Here is a 17,201-nt window from a genome sequence, read left to right on the forward strand (position 1 = left end):
TCTTTATTTTTAAAGTGTGGTTTATATTCTGCTCTTGTCTGCAACAACTCCAGCACGTCGATGTATTTATCTTTTCCTTGTTAACACTTACCATTCCTGGAACATCTCCTGCTCAGCAGCTGTTTGTAGGTGGTTTTTTTTTCCTCTCCCATCATCTTGTACCTTTCCTTCCTGTTCAAGGCATCTATAAACCTCTTGTAGTGACATCATAGCTGTTTCTATAGCAACAGATTATGATACTAGAACAGAGGATAATATCAAACAGGAGGAGGAAGAGATAAATTATGGTGTTTGTGTGCATGTGTCTGAGGGCTTGATTATATTCCTACATCTCTTCCAAGGATGTTGTCTGCCTAGCTTCTTTTCTGTTTATCTTACATGCCTTTTAAAGGTTAGGAAAATGTGAAGGAAAAAAGATCTGGAGGTCAGAACAATACAGATGCATATTTTTGATGGCCTCTATGTAAACCTAGTAGGCTGAGATTTATTTTTTTTTTACCTCTGATAGCTCTCCTGTGTCTCCTGAGAGTAGTCTGGAGAAAACTTAGAAGCACAACAATCCCCTAGTATGGCTTCACTTTTACTTTAATTACCAATTATTCATGGCCACTAGCAGCTGGGATCCGAAGTCAAGGATCTCTGTGCTGCAGATTTTCCAAAAGGTGGACAACTGCAACATGGCATTGCCCCAGAGAACACACAGCTGTATTTGAGAAGGGATGTGACAGGTGCTCAAATCAGCCAGAGGTGGCATGGGGAGTACCAGACAAGTACCCAGAAGGATATTAGGGGGACTGTGATCTCTAGACTGCTTCCTCCTGCCCAGAGAGTGGTCTGAGGCTCATCCCAGGGTTAGCTTTTCACAGTGGTGTTTGTGAAAGAGCTGTGCCAGGATGGTTTGGGGGCTGTTTTTTGACAATCTGCGTTGTTCTTCCATGGCTTTGGGCTATCCCTCTGTCAGGAGCTGACAGCAGCAGGATTACAGAAGGGTGAGTGCACATATTGCTCCATATGTGTGATGGCAGGAAGGCTGTTTGCATAAATCAATAGGCTGGAGGAGAAGAATGTCCAGCTAAAATACGTGGCGTTTTATTTTCTCCTAGGCAGCATTTAGTGTTGACAAATTCCACATAGATTGGCAAGGATTTTCAACAGGTTTCTGGTTTACCTCCAAATAGTGGTAATTTCCAGCCATCATTGCTACTTTGCTATTTAGATGTTTGACTTCAAAAGCTGGAGAAAAATTTCCAAGAAAAACATCTTTGATATCCTCATAGCTCCATGTATGTGTGCAACCTTTAATCTTCCTCTTGTGGCAGAATTTCTCAGGAGTTAAATAGCCATTACTAGTCTTTAAAATACCTGGAGCAGAGTCGTCTCTAACTTGAAAATCTCTGGTGGCACACTTGAGGTCCTTAACATTGACATACAGAATTGATCCCACATTGAGGTACTGTGATGCCCCAGGGAGGAGGGAACTGGAGGGATCTGAGCCCAGCAGTGCCAGGGATGTGTCAGCTTGCCTTGGCAATGCAGCTGGCCGGGCAGTGTGTAATGGTCCTCTCTCCGTTACGGGAATTCACTGCACAATGAGCCCTGGGTCAGCAGCGGAGCAGTGCTGGGATGGGGTGATGCCCATCCTCCAGCTCCCAACATGTCAGTGCACAGGAACTTTCTGGTAGCTGGGCAGGCTGCTGGTGTGCTTGGTGGTGATGCACAGTGAAGTTTTTAGTCGAGCTTTGTGTTGCCAGGATGGAGAGAAGATGGTAGATCACATGAATTGCTGGAGTCACTCAAACTCTGCGAGGCCATTGGGAGTTAGAGCTTTACAGAAGGCATGTAAGCACACAAGGCCTTGGCAGGAATTAATGGTTAGGTCACCTTAATGGAAGCTTCTTGGGAGCCAGTAGAGACCACAGAGGACTGGTTGGGTGTGCTCCCCCTGCAAGCACCCACACAGCACACTAGGCTCAGCTTCAGAACAGGCTGACAGCATTGTCCTGTGGGGAACACACTGCCACAATCAGGCCTCAGGGTCATGGAGGCTAGGGAACCGGCAACAAGGTCCTTTGTGGAGAGAAGAGAGATCACAGCCATTTCTCTGAAACCAAATTAAAACAAAAAGCTCTTGGCTACAGCCAGTTTGTGGATAGCATGGAGAAACCCAAGACCTCATAAATCCTTCAAGTCTACAAAGAAACTGGGGATCACATTTTTTCATGAGTACAATAAAAAAAGTCTTCATCTCTTCTAGCGCAATCAGTGGCACCACCAGAAACCTTCCTTCCCACCTAACTCCCGCTCTTCATTCTTTCAATATCAGAATATGTGTGTATTTAGCAAGTGGAGGTAAGAAATAGGTTGCAACCCCCATTTTAAAATAGCTGCACCACCTGGAAAGGACATGTGAAACCCAGACACAAGCATATCCCATTGATGATGACAGCTCTTCTCTTGCAGTGTCATTTTCCTGTGGCTTATCTGAGGCTGTGAACACCTGTGTAATGAAAGTGCACCTTGCAAAAGTCTGTGCTGCCTGTGCTCCCTGAAGCACGTGCGAGTCAGAAGGGACAGCAGGTGATGTTATTGAGCAGTGTGTGTGAGAGCACAGGTGGAAGAATGTCTGTGTGTATGTGTGTGTGTGTGTATGTGGGACTCCTTCCATGTTTGTAGGCACCTGTGGGAATGTACACATGTGTTTGGTGTGGCTTCACCCCCTTTATCTACGGAAGACAGCATGGGCTTGATTCTACTCAGTGCTGGTACACCATTTTTCTAACAAATTGTATTTGTAGCAGGGCTCTATTCCACTGCAGTGAATGAAGAAGGGAGATTTATTATAAATATAAATTAGGCTTTGTGTGTGTTTGTGAGCTGTCACAGCCTGTGCAGGAGAAAATATAAACAAGGTGAATGCAGGGTGTTTATGTGGAGCAATGCTGTGGAAGTGTATGTGTTGGCAGGAGTGCTGTCTGCAGTCTCTGCATAAGGACTTGTGTTGCCAGTGTGAGTGTAGAAGACTGTAAATCACGGTGTGTTCAGGAGAGGACACTGCCACTCTGCCTTTAAAAGGCAGGAAGAGATTTTTTTTTTTTCAAACAATGTGACTTTACAGGCTGAACAAAAGGGTTACTAGAAGCTTGAGAAAAATATCATTCAAGACATTCTGATGAATGCTCATCTCTATCCTGATCCAAAACAGCATCATGGCAGGCATTTTTCATGCATCTTCTCCCAGTGCCAGACTTTGGTGGCCCAACTGGACCCGTTCTTGGATATGTCTTCAGCTCTGCTAATGCATCTCAGGTCTGTCTCTGTATCCTCAGTTATCTGAGACTTTAGCCAGTGGTGGGCTGTAACTGGGGTCTGTATGCAAATACAGTATCCCCTCGGGAATCTGTATCCCTTCAGATGGGTTTACTGTATCACTTACAATGTATCTCATGTAGGTGAGACTGCCTCAATAAAGGAACTGTATCTTTTCCAGTATCTCTGCCGGTGGGTGCTGAATCCTGGCTTTATTCATGCTCAACCCTGAACTCAAGATACAGAGTGTGGAGTTCCCCTCTTCGGGACTAGGCTTGGCTTAAAAGTTATTTCATGTTCCTCTAAAATCACTGCTGTTTCCCAGAGGAGCACTTGAGTCATTACCAATCCTTGCATTTCCTCTCAGTCAGGAAGGGTTGAAGGGGTTTCAGGAAGAGGATGCTTTACAAGGAGACGTCTGCCTTCCCTTGCCATGCCCTGTTGCAAACACAGAGACTCCTGCCAAAAAGCTGCTGCCTGTAGAAAATAAAGTGCAAGGGAAAAAGAAGATGGGATGTGAGTGAATGACAGGAGAGGGCATGATTTCAGGTGGGGATGTCTGATGCTTTTCATACTATGTACAATAAAGCAGATGCTCGTGGCAGCACTGATGGTGAGCTAGGAAGTGTGTTTCCTAGCCACAGTTGTTACATGGCATCACTGGAGCAAGTTGCAGGTCATAGTTTTTCATTTGGGTTTTGTTGTGGTTGGTACTCCTGTCCTTCTTGCCTTTTTGTTATTGCAGGGCTTGTGAAGGGGAAGGGGCTCTTATACTCCTGGTGTGTTTTGTGTCCTTTCTCTTGTTCCTGGCAGCCACCCCCTCCCCAGCCCAGCCCTGTCATATTCAGCTGTCCTTGCTGGAAGGTGCCCAGCCCACCTGAGGTGTTCATGGCCAAGGACGTAGCATGCCGTGTATCGAGAACATGCCGATTTCACGTGGGAACTCAATGCTGCATGTCAGGCATCCCAACCCGTGGGCTGGAAGGGTGGGGACTCTGTGGTCACCCTGGGGCTCAGGCTGAGCTGTGGGGTGCAGCAGAGATGTGGAGGAAGAAGACCACAGGTTTGATTACAGAGGTAAAACACTCTGTGGTTACCACAAAATGCTTGCTGAAAAGATGGATATTGGGAGATATTTGGCTAGCTGAAGCAAGGGAAACAGAAACCTGTCCTGGTGATCCCAACCCTCTTGCTTTACCCTCCAGGGACATGGGAAGGGCTGGTAGGATCAGGTGCTCCCCATCCCCTGCTCAGGATATTTGGGGGGATGGACTTCCTGCCAGGCTGCCTCCAGGGCACTCATCCCCTTTTCAGTGGGAAGTGGCAACCCAGCAGCACATGAGAGCTGTGAAATCCAGCCCTGTGTTGGGACAGGCTGCACTTAAGCCCCGTGTAAGCCCTAATTTGAGGGCTTAAAGGGAACTGAAGTGTGACACTGAATGCTATGTCTGAGCTTCACCCTTCCTGAGCCACAACAGCCTATCAGGAGAGAAACTAAGGGGCAGGTCAGCCTCTGCCTTCCCAGCTGGGCCACCAACCTTCAGCTGAACTTGGTTCTAGCAGAAGTGTTGGATTTGGTTGTGTTTTAAACTGTAAATGTGATAAGCCATGGCTGGCAGTTCTGACTGCTGTGGTTTGTACTGTATGCCCAAAGAAGCTGTTGCAGTAACAGGCCTGTTCTGGCAGTCCAGCAGGTCTCCATCTGTCTAGGTATGTTCATCCCCATAGTTCTGCCCCTGACAACTGCTTTTCATCATTCCAGCCTGGTCACTGCTTCTCTTTGCAGGCCAGTAGCAGGTAACAGCACCCCTTTGCCAGGCTCCTGAAGGCCACATAGTGTGACATAGTGTGCACCCTCCTCTCCCAGCCAGGGCTGTGGGACTTTGGCCAGTACAGCAGAGAAAATATCACTTTACAAGAAAACAGATTGTTTTTAAGTCAAAGCTAAGACTGTAGCACTTGCTGGAGGCTGGAAGGTAACTGTAAATCCTGGGTCTCATTTGCACAAACACATTTGGTTCCAATCCTTAAGGGCATTTTCCCTTCCCTTGCTTATGCCTGTGATTCAGAAACATGTAAATTTTGTTTGGATTTGTTTTTTTCAAAACACTGCAAAATGTGGGAGGGGGGCTTTTAAATTACACTTGGCACAGAAGGGATAAGGAGTATTCTGGATACTCCACTGGGTAGGAATCTGTGGATGGTTGTCATTTAGGCTCTGTCAGTAGGAAACACTGAAGAGACTGGATACACCAGGAGAGTAGTAGTGAGATTTGCAGTCACTTACTTGTAAGTCTGCTGCTCAGCTCAGACCTCTCAGCTTTCTTCTGGCCCAGCATATGAGACCCTACACGGTGGGTCTCATTTCAGGCATGAACCTTATGTTTAGGGTCATTTGATGGATAAATGTCCTGTCAAGTGAAGAGGGACAGGCTCTGTCGCAGGGTTGCCACAGGAGTGGGAAGTGACACTGGCCAGTCAGGCTCCTTCCAGGACAGAGATCTGCAAGATGCCCCTGCTGCTGTGGCTGTCCCTTTTGTGTCAAGGTCCAAGGAGTGAAGAAAAGTGGCTTGATTTATGCCCTGAAGAAGCTGGAGGTACAGATCTACCCAAGGTTTCAGGAGGAGGCAGCGTGGCAGTGATTGCTGGCTTTGCTGGGGGTCACCAGTGATGGCACATTTATATTGCTGAAGGCCTTATCCCCTAGCAGAGGTTTTGTTCACATTTACTGGCTGCTCAAAATTATTTAAAAGAGCAACAAATCAGCTAAGACAGCCTGCAAGGTGAAGATGAGGCTGGGCTACCCTGCTGTGGTTCCCTCTGGGAAGGCACAAGGACCATGCTGGCAAGGGCGTGTGCTGGGAGCTCTGCACCAACATAGGTCATGCAGCGTGTGCTTCATGCTCTTGTGTCCAGAACTGCCAGCTTGGTGTCTTTCACCTGCACTGGCTCCCTGGGAGGAAAGAACTAAAGGAGAGTTGGTGGAAAACCAAAGGAGAGTCTGTCTACACAGAGACTGGCTGCTGTAGGAACCACCCCAGCCTGCTGTGACTGTTGGCAGAGAAGAGGGAGAGGTTTGTGTCCTCTCCCACCTTTTAGCCAGAAGGAATGCATGTGCTTGGGAGCTTCTGCATGCTCTTGTGCCATGCTGATGGATTTCATGACACGACTTTTAGCACCTGAGGATAGGTGTGAAAAGGGAAGAGGTAGAGAAGTAGGAGGTGGAGGTGGTGCGAGTTAATACAAGACCCAGTGGGAAGCAGCAGCAGGCAGTATTATTTCTGTGGTTTGAGCCAAAACTTTCTCTCTCTCTCTCTCTCACACACACACTCATTAAATTACAACTAATGCAAGTAGCATTGTGAAGGAGGAATTTGGGAACTGTCGTTCATCATCCAATAGTTTGTAACAAATGTGCTGCTCAGTGCCATAGCCCATAGCCTCACTGAGAAGTAATTCACTTGGTATTTGCAGGCATGACATGCATGCCATAAGAATTCCACTGTTAGCATTATGCCAGCATTAGTGAGAGGATATGAAAATAAATGATGAGCTATTGTTTTTCATTATTAAGTCCAGGCCTTTTGCTCATCTTGCTTTTTTCCTCCCTCCATCTGTGAAAGGAGGAGCCTCTCTGTTCTTTTCACTTTCGGATCAGGCAGGTTGTGCCCTCACTCATCACAGATCCCCCATCTTCCTTCCAGACCAGCACCCTTTTGCTGTTCCCTCCAGCTGTCTCCTCCTGGGTTTGGAGATCAGCTGCAGCAGTCCTTTAAATTTCTGTAGGGTATTACCACAGAATGATATGGCATCAGAAGGTATCTCAGTATTTTGTTATGGGTCTACAGAACTGTTTTGCCCTCACCATCCCTCAAGGGGACCAAGCCCTGCTCTTCATTGTTGCACTGGAAGGTTCAGACTTCAGTAGTGGGTCAGGAGTTGGTACTTTCAGGTCATCCACAAGCCTTAAGTAACTCTTCCATTATTAAAAAAGAGGGAGAACTCTTGAAGCAGCTGTCAGTCGGAATGAGCAGGAGCAGAGCTGAGCAGCCTCTGTCAGGGACTGCTGGCAGTGGCCAGCACTTTAAAGAAGTGCACAAGGCAGAACAAGAGAGATCTGTGACCCACAGTTGTGAGAGGCATCCCTGTCCATTCCAGTGGGCTTTCATGTGTTTCCTCCAGAGCTCTGTAAGTGCAAAGGACTTAAACATTACAGGGGAGTGAGACAGTTAAGTGTAATTTATCCCTGTTTTCTAGTGGGGGTGACTAAAGAAGAAATCATAGCAGTTTCAGAGATGACCCCTATTTCTGGAGTCATCAATTCATGGGGCTTTTTTAAGCTGTCACATAAACACCCACCTGCGCAAAATAAAAGACTTCTTTGGAAAACTGGGCTTAAATATCCCCATGAAATCCTTGAACTGAGTCGGTACCAGCACTATATAAGATTCCTGTGCTCGTAATCTTATTCTTAATCAACTAACCCAGGCAGTCTTTCATGTCAGTGAGTTGCTGCTCACTCCAGTGGCCCCAGCCCACATTGGCTGTTCAGCAGAAAGCCTGGCTGAGCTGAAGGCAGATGGCAGGGTAAGAGCTTGTGCTGATCCTACTGCTATTAACTCTACCACTCCTCTGCACAGCAAGCTGCTCCCTTTGAACATCAGGAAAACCGATTTTAAAAGCCCTGCGGCCCAGCCTTGTGTGACAGAATAGCTCATTTTGTCAGGGAAAAAGATACCTTGGTAAACTTTTGAGTGGAAGCTGTCAGGGGTAACCTCAAGGTGCTGGAAGAAGCAACCATAGGCTCTGGGAAAGAGCAGCAGCCAGCTGCAGGTGTCATGTTCCCACCTGAGAGGGGACATGTGAAAACCGATGCTTTTTTCCTCCATCCTCTTTATTCATGCGCTCACAGCAGCAGCCTCAACGCGGGAGCGTTCTGTGACGTCGCTTTGCACGTAGTCGTGGTTATGAAATCCAAAGCTGCTGGGTCACTGTACTTGTCCTACCCCACGCTGTGCTGCCAGCACACCCTGGCACACAGCAACTGGCCAAGTCTAGCCATGACCAGTGGGTCTCCCAAAATATCTCAGGCCAAGTGACTCCCTGCCCCGCTGTCTGCACTCACTGACACACGCAAGCACACACGCCTTTAACACCCACAGCGTGTGTGGCTCTCAGCAGGTCACTTCAGGGCAGTGGCAGAGTCCCACGTCTTGGAAACAGGGAGGATGTGTTCCTCTGCCCAAGCTCCTCCACACAGCCCTCTCACAGCCTTTGCAGTGATTTAAGTCCTTTCCACTGGGAAGAGATACCTGCATTTGATTCTTGAATTTTGCAGTATGTGTAAGTGGTGTGGTGGTGACACTGGGCTTGAAGCCATCAACTCATATTTACTTGTGATCTAAGACAGTGATTTCTGTTCAGACCTCAAAGGGCAAGCTGCTATGTGATTTAAAGTCATGCTACCAGCAGAAGCATATGACCTCATGGTATGAAAAAGCAGGAGGAGGTTAGCAAAGAAGTTTCTGAGGTACACAAATGTCCATGGGAAAAAAAAAAAAGAAACACATTAACAGGATAGTCAGTCTGTCTGTGTAAGAGAAGGCTGGGGAAATGACTAATATGTGCAATTTGATTCAGATGTTCCCTCTTTGATTCAGATGTTCCTTCTTTGATTCAGGCCCCCTCCTTTGCTTTCTCTACCCCCTACCTCGCCTTGGATTTTTCTGCCTTTTAGAAGAGAACGAGCGAGGGAGAGTAGAAGGACTCAGTGAGGAAGGAGTTAAGGGAATGCTCACTGGGGATTATAAAACAGCCAGGCACTTGGAAACAGTTAAGAAGAGAGAAACAGATCTGCCAGGAGGGAGTGTGGCACTGGAGCCGGTGGTTTATTTTCATGCCTCCCTACACAGCAATGCAGAAGTCTCTCCTACAATGGGGACGGAGGTAAGGGTGGCAGGAACAGGGTGGGTGCCAGGGTGAGGGTGTCAAGGTTAAATGGGGAATAAACTTCCCCAGCACCAAGTTCGCCAGCCTTCCCACTGATCCCTATTGATGGGCTCTGCTCTGGATGTGGATTGTTCCTGTGTGGGTGGCAGCAGGTAACACCTACCATCGGCTGAAGGCATGGCTTTGCCCTGGGGACAAGACGTCCTCTTTGCATGTTGGATGCAAGGAAGAGTGGTCTGCGCGCTCTTGGCATCACCCTGGAAAGGTGGACAAAACGAACTTGCTGTGTGCTGGAGCGCAGCACCGAGAGCACAGTGTGGGCAGGTCTGTGGGCATGCCTACGTGAGCATGAGCTGCATGCGAGGTCTTCTGTGAGTGTGGCTGTGGGTGGGCAGCCTGTGCAAGCCCACCTGGCCAGGGGGAGCCTTCTGTCATGCTCTGATGAGGTGGCTTTGAGTCACAAGGAGCTGTGTTTTCGCTCACCCTGTATTCGTGTCTCAGAAGCCCAGCTGAGGCCTTCTGCACATCGTGTCAGGCACCAGGCACCGTAACAGGGGCAGAGACTCCTGGTCCCAGGAAGGAAAGGCTAATGCAAAGGCAGTGTCATCTGACAGACCAGGGCTGCGAAGAGAAGCCAGGTGGCTTCAGGCTTCCTCCACTGTGTTCTCCACATGCCTGTGCTTGGAGCAGGAGGTAACTTCTTCCTAATTTGAGGGACACTGCTACTGTGATGGTGGGTTATGAAGTGACCTGAAGGCAGGCCCTGCCATCACCTCCTGGCTCTTTGGATCTGTGCATGAAAAATGGTGTCATTTACAGCCTCCTGGCAGCAGGAGCTTACTGTTACCCTTACAGTGACCACAGGGAGAACTGCGCATGTGCAACACTGAGATCCATTTTTCTTGAGGAAATAAAAGCAGATGCAAATATTAGAACCAAAGTGTGTGCAGAGAGGGTTAGTCACTCTGCAAGTGTCAGGGACTTGTGAGGAAATAGCAGGAGTTTGCTGACTAATACCAATGATGCTCAAGGAGTCAATGAGAAATACAGAGGGAAAGCCCTCTGTTTCTGAATTTGGAAGAGAAAAAAGAATTGAGGAAAAAAAATAAGGAAGGAAGATGTATAGAGTTACTAATCAGCCCCCAAAGTCTCTGACCTATATCTCCCTCCTTTCCCTGGAGCCATTCTTGAAATGAAAAATTAATAGAGAACAACCAGGTTTTACCTCCAGGGTACCCTTTCGGGCTGCCACGTACTACGGCCTGGGACAAGTGGGTAGGATTTTGGAGTCCCTCAACACGATGCAGAAAGCAGAGTAGTCTCAGTCCAGGATGTTGAAAGGATGTCCAGAGAGACTGAAAGCAAGAAGGTAATCTCCTCTCTTGGAAGGATGGTCTCTGGCTTCAGGTGGTTGGGAAAAGGATGCTGAGCTGACCCACTAGGTTAAAGCAGACCAAGTAAGGATAGTCCTTGAAGTTACTGTAACTTTATCAGAGGAAATGGAGGAGGGGAAAAAAGTATATCAGGTCATTAGTCCTCTGAGGACGAAGTTCATTCTGTCTACAGAATATTCCTTCCTCTTTTCCCATTTTTAGTTTTTTAATGAGGGAAGAGAATCCTTATGTAAGAAGCTAAAACCTAGGTTTGTGGACCAGAAGGTTTCATTTCCCAGTTCTTATGCTGCCTTGCTCTTAAAGCTTAGGCAAGTCACTTTCTTCTGGCTCCATTTTTATCTCTATAGGATGTGGATTCTGATTGCCTTTCCAAAATATTTTCAAATGTATTGAATATACGTTCTCTGAGGTGAGGAGGGCCTGGGCATTGCATCTTGTGTGCTGTGTGTTATGCAGGAGGAGGAGGGCTGATGCTGTGGGGTTTTTGTCTGCACTGGAATAGGCTCTGTGCCCGCAAAACACACCCACAGCTTTGGGCACTGCTGGATTCGCCCTCCCACGTGACATGGGAGGGATGGAATCATGTAGCTGTGGAGTGCCCTGAGAAGAGGTGCTATCACCCACTGTGGTAGCAGGGCTGGGCTAGCTTTGAGAGGATATGAGCAAATGTGAAAATCTGGGCCTTTACCTTCTCCTTATGTTGGATGACCTGAATTTAGGTGCCCAAGACTACTAGCTATGTTTTATGTACAAGTCTGGATGCATCATGTTGTCTTTATTGTGGTCCTTCAGAGCCTATCTCCTTAGATCTTTGCAGGATACCTCACTTACTACTATCTTCTGTGATAAATGTCCTCCATAACCCCGAAGGGCCAGAAGCTGAGCCATCCGTGCTGTCTCTGCATGAACTTCTGCCTCTTCAATATTAGGATGCCTTATGCAGCTTGAGAAACTAGGTTATATAGCAGCTTTAATGGGGCTTTTTCCAGACACTGATTGACCTGATTCCTTGGACCAGCTGTTTTATTTATTAAGCAAAATAGGAGAAGACGAATGAGTCTCCTAGATAAATTTGATTAATTGTGGAGTATGTTTAGACTATTTTTTTTTTCATAAATTGATATGGAGCTCTTTCTTTATATTGATTTTATAGATATTAATTTATGCACTAGGAATGAGAAAGATTTGCCTCTCCATCTAATCCTATTTCTAGAGAGAGATTTACTTAATGTGCAGTGTAATTTGTCTAATGTGCAACTTTGTATGTAGAGTGTACCCAGATTCAGCAGAAACAGTGGGTATAATAAAAGAGAGCACTGTAGTGCAGTGCTGTAAATCCCTCTGTAATTAAAAATACTAAATTAGTCTAAGTTAGTGCAGTCAGGAGACATGACTAGCTCAAAAGCAGGGATATATGGTGAGAGTTTTCAGTGCAGGACAGAGAAATTGGGTCTGTGTTCCTCTCCATGTGGATATGGTGTGTATCAGGGGAAGGAACTATTCATAACAACATTTGCCAGGAATACAGCTTGGGTGGCAAAGAGGAATTGTTAGGAGTTATCCTAGGGATGTCCTTGCATGGTCACAAGGTGACGGAGGAACCAGTTCTGCCAGTTCCCACATTGTCTCACTTTGTTGTCCAGTGTCCTGTGTCTATGTCTGGGTGTCTGTGTGTGTCTGGGTGTCTCAAGTCCTGTGCACAGTTGCAAGGCTGGATTTTACGCTCCTACAGAAGTGTCTCTAAAATTACTTCACTCCTCTGAAGAAGGCTGGCACCAGCAGTTGGTTGAATTATTCCCACCCCCCCACCGTCTGTCTTTTTGTCTGTCTGTCTTTCTTTCCCGGTGTTGGCAGAGATAAAATCATTGCCTGAAATTTTCAGACAGGCTTTTTTTTCTTATAGGAATTTGTGAATCTCCCTGCAAATAATCAGAGGAAGGATCAGTTTATACCAATGTAAGATTCACTACCTCTGAGTACTGTCCATCTGCCTGTCCTATATCCAGCCTATGACCAGTGCTGCCTGCAGTGCCTGACACTTGCTTTCTCTTTCTGAGAGAACAGGAGGAAAGGTGGGGCTTATGGTCTAAGCAGAAGTCCCTGTTTGGAATTGACTAACAAGACTTTGTTGTGCATTAAATTTAAAAATAAATTGATCTTGTTTATCTGAACAGAACCAGGATATAAAATAAAGTTCTAATTACAGTTTGCATTTCAGTTTGACTTGATTGTGTTAGTGTAACATCTGTTTCTTCAACAACCAAGAAGAGAAAGAAAAGTGTATGTTAAGGCAATGACCTGCCATTGAGGCCACCCAACAGCTTCCCTATTTTAAGACCTTCATTTTTAGTTGTTCACAACTTTACTGAACTTAAACTATCTGGGCAGAAATTTTCCATCCCAGCGACCTGCTTCAGAATGTGTATTTAGAAAACAGCTCTTTTATACCTCTCTTGAATTTTTTTATGCATGTTAAATATAACAAATGTACAAAGAAATGAGAAAGTAAGCCTCCACATTAACAACCCAGTAAAATTTGAATGGTGTAAGTGTCAGGAATACCACTTTTGCTATCTCTGAGAGCATCAGCCCAAAAAAATCATTGTCACCACAGCTTCAACTTGCAAAACATATCTCTGAAGGACTTGTACCTAAGAGTTTCAATTGAGCATTTAAAACTGGTGGAAGCTTTTCACATTAATCTCCCTGTGCTTTGCTTCCCTGCCCATGACATATAGATAATACAGCATCTTACTTTGTAAGGGCAGTGTGAAAATACATTCCTTTATGTTTGTGAAATTTTCAGTTACTCTAATGATGCATACTGTAAGAAAGGCCATGAGTAAATTACTAATTACATCTGCAGAGCAGAGCGTGGCAGGTATGCAGTAAAGGAGGCTCGGGGCCACACCTCCAACAGCACTGAGAAGATGAAATAGTAACTGGGTGCTTACCAGGTGAGCACCCTGGATCCTGCTGCACTGGGTGAGGCCAAGATCCTGTAGAAAAATAGCCTGTGATTATGTGATTAACAGCTCTGCCATGGTGCACAGGCACGAAAGAGGGTCGAAGGTTGCACAGGCAGCCATAAAGCCGAGTTTTCCTAAGTCTTGCATTCTTGATTTCCAGCTTTAAATAGTCTTGCTTTCACCTATCTCTGTTTTCTGTGTAGTTGTTTGGTCATGCAGAGTGGGAATGAGGAACAATAAACAGCTGTTGCTCCTGGGAGAAGAGACAGGAAAGCGTTTGGCACCATTTGTCATCAGAAAGGAAAACTGGTGAAGCCTTCTGTCCAGACATTCTGTGTAGGAGCGAGTGTGACCCTCGAGACAGAAGTTCAGGGTCGGAGGAAGAACACAAATGAACTGAGATATCTTGTTTCCCTTATGACAGCTGTCTGGTTTATGCTGTTTTTCTCTAATAATGCTCTGTACCATTAAACAGCAGTGCCACAAACCAACAGACTTGCATATTATTTTAAGGAAGAACAAGTTCATGCCATTGCTTTTTCTTTGGGTCTTGTGGGAAGGTGTTTCCTGATTTTACCCTGGGTACTCCCAGCTCTGGTTGCTCCCTCTCCCAGATCCTGCCCTTTGGAAGTCCCAAATGGTACACTCGTGAGACCATAATCTTTAAGCTTGGGAAAATGATCCAGACCTGACTCACAGGCAGAATCAACCCCAAATCCCTCTGCCTTTGTTCACTTTGTTATATTTTTCTTTCCTTCCATTTGTGTTCTCTGCTCAGGTAGAAGGAAGCAGTGCTGCCCACAGCCTGTTGAGTTGTATGATGGGCAGCAGCAGGGGAGGAGAAGGCTCTGGTTGAAGGGTTGCAGTTGGGATAGTGATAATGGCACCAATGAGCAAGCTCCGGGGTGCCTGTGGTGCACACCTCAGAAGTTTGCCCATGTCATTGGGCATGGAGAGCAAAGATTGCCATCAGCTGGGAGCTCTGAGATACAAGAAAATTGTACAGATACTGTGGCTTTAAAGGGTTACATACTCACTGAGCTGTTTTTAAGTTGAGGAAAGTTGCTCATTCTCTGCCTACATTATGAGTCAAACTAGGATGCACATTTTCTTGAAATCCCTAAACCCTTCAGCCTGTGCATAAGAGCCTCTTCTTGATGTGGTTTTCATAATTGATGTTTGGCTATTTCACAGTTGCTTTTCCCCATGGAATTTCTCTTTAAAATGCCTCATATTTCTTTTTAATTTTGACTGTGCATGGCAAGTTTATATTTAAAAAAAAATTCAAGCATATTTTTTTGTAAAGCTAGGATGTCATTAGGGTACTTTGGGGAGGGAAATTTGGCTTATTATTTGTGATGTCCCGTGAGAAGATGGTAACTGAAGTCCTACCAGTATTTCCCCCTTCTTCTACGTGTGAATTTTCAGAAAGGTTTGTCAAGACAGACCAGTATTTGCAAGTTGCCTTTGGATTGATGAAACTTTTGGAAACATGTGCATTGTTTCCTGAGACTTATTTCTTTACACAGCAATGCTGATTGCTTATTTTGGGACAACGACTAGACAAGAAGGTTTTAAAAACAGAAGTAAGAAAAGAAAAGAATAGAAAACCTGTATTTCAAAACCTAAAAGGGTCTAATTTCTTAACAGAACAGAAACAAAATGACAATTCCTTCATACTTAGTTGGACCTTTGAGATATTTGCCTAGAGAGAACTCTATTTTTCATATATTTTTACTTCTTCAAGAAAACTGTAATTGTCAGATGTTTATATATACTTCCTTCTTTCCCCCCCCTCTTTTCTGTGAAGGCTGTTTACACCAAAACAATATCTTTGTTTCCAGAGTTCATCTGCTCCTGCTGCTCCTTTTCCAGCTGAAGTCACAATACTGGGTCTGTGACATCACTGTTGGCTGCCGTGACAACGGAGAATTTTCCCTCCAGGTGGAGAACGTGCAGCAGCAGCAGCAGCAGCAGCAGCAGCAGTCACTCTGTCAGGAGCAGAGAGAATGTTTTTCTATGCATATTGCTAGCCATGGAGAAGGAAGGGAAGGAAAAATCTGCAAGAAAACCAAATGTAGATTTTCTGAGCGTGCTGCTTGTGGAATGGGCACAGGTACTGGAAACTTCACCTTCCACAGGATTTCTTGTGAAATCAGTTAACAGCAGTTAACTACAGATTATATATTTGTTGAGAAGAACTTGCTTTTCTAAACGGGAGAGTGCAGGAGAGGGGTTTAATTTAGATTAATGCATCATTTGGATACCTGAATTGTATCCACAAGTTTTATGGAGTTTTTTTTGGGTTTTTTTCCACACAAATTCCCTTTCAAAACCCAAGGGCAGATGATTAATGCACTGTTCTTGCTAAAGTTTACACATGTAGTGGGCTTTCAGTGTGTGAGTTGTCCTGATGAAGTCAGTTCAGACAATTCATGTGCTTAAACTCAGACACAGGCACATGTGGCAGTAGTGTGAGGGTCTAGCCAGCAGTCCTAGGGGAACAAATAAAGATTTTATAGAATATTTTGTGATGCAGACACTGTCTTGGAAGACACTTGTCACCTGGAAAAGCTGAAGTCTCTGACTGAATCCACCAGGAAAAGCAAACAGACTGGCCATAAACCTTCTCCCTGTGCTTTTTGCTGCCTAATTCATCTCATGGCTCACAGCCTTGCAGTTGGTGGTTGGAAAGTGAGGGGTGTCTGTGGCTTAAGAGGCGACACCTCAAGATCATTAAATAGCAGGGAGGAAAACAGGATGGAGAAATCACTATACCCATTGACTGTATTGCAATGATACAAGTGAAAAATACATGTACATCCAAAGTGTAGTCACAGGTTCATGGTATGAAATGGTATGCCCTGATGGCTCACAAGCATGGATGGAGCAGTCATCCACTGCCAAGGCTGCCCTGAAGGACAGAGGCAGCATGCAAGTCCCTCAGGTGCAGTTGTAGCATTATTTCCATACTTCAGTTTCATGGCTGTACCAAGGACTACAGGAAAACCTTAAGCAGGAAAAGATGCTCTTGTTCTCCTGCATAACTTTCTAGCCAGTGTGAGAGAAGTAGCACCTCTAGCTGACTAAGTGCAGTTGGAGATATTTTTTCCAAAAGACCCTGAGCAACCTCTGCAGCCACATTCCTCGGTGACCGATGAGCCTTTGCTACTGGTGTTTTCTCTCACTTCCAGCATCCTGGAAAACCCAGGCATTTGCTTGGTCAGGGTCCAGTTTCCCAGTGAGTCCTGTTGATCCTGCTTTCCCGTGGCTCCCTACTACAGCTCTGCTGAAGCATTTCTGAGTTGTCACAAGTCAGGAGAGAGTGTATTTTTCCAGGAAGCCTTGTAGTATAAAGGCACCGGCAGCCTCAGGAGAGTGCCTTTTACCTACTTCTGTGTTTTGAGATGTCTTAGGATTGTGTGTGTGTTTGTTTGTTTGTTTGTTTGTTTGTTTGTTTGTTTTAGCACACGCTGGGTTGCTGTTGTGGCAGTCCATATGATTCATGTCTCGCGCAGTCTGACAGGTTTATTGTAGCTCGAGCGTGCTGAGCTGTGCGCTGCGGTTGCTGCTCTGCTCGTGC

General features: G+C 45.8%; 1 protein-coding gene across 4 annotated transcripts in view; it reads left to right on the forward strand.

Moving 5' to 3' along the window:
- HIPK2 (homeodomain interacting protein kinase 2) overlaps window positions 1-17,201 on the forward strand; it is a 127,089-nt gene that overhangs the window by 10,712 nt on the left and 99,176 nt on the right. Inside the window, exon 1 of one of the 4 annotated variants that reach the window (XM_004175918.6) lies at window positions 6,092-9,252. The exons of 2 other annotated variants lie outside the window; for them this stretch is intronic. The gene's annotated coding sequence lies outside the window, so the exon portion shown is untranslated. Of the gene's footprint in view, window positions 1-6,091; window positions 9,253-17,201 lie in introns of those variants that run through there. One more of the 4 variants, XM_002199901.6, reaches the window with a different exon arrangement.

Source organism: Taeniopygia guttata, chromosome 1A (assembly GCF_048771995.1).
Source record: "Taeniopygia guttata chromosome 1A, bTaeGut7.mat, whole genome shotgun sequence".
In the NCBI taxonomy this organism is placed as follows: domain Eukaryota; kingdom Metazoa; phylum Chordata; class Aves; order Passeriformes; family Estrildidae; genus Taeniopygia; species Taeniopygia guttata.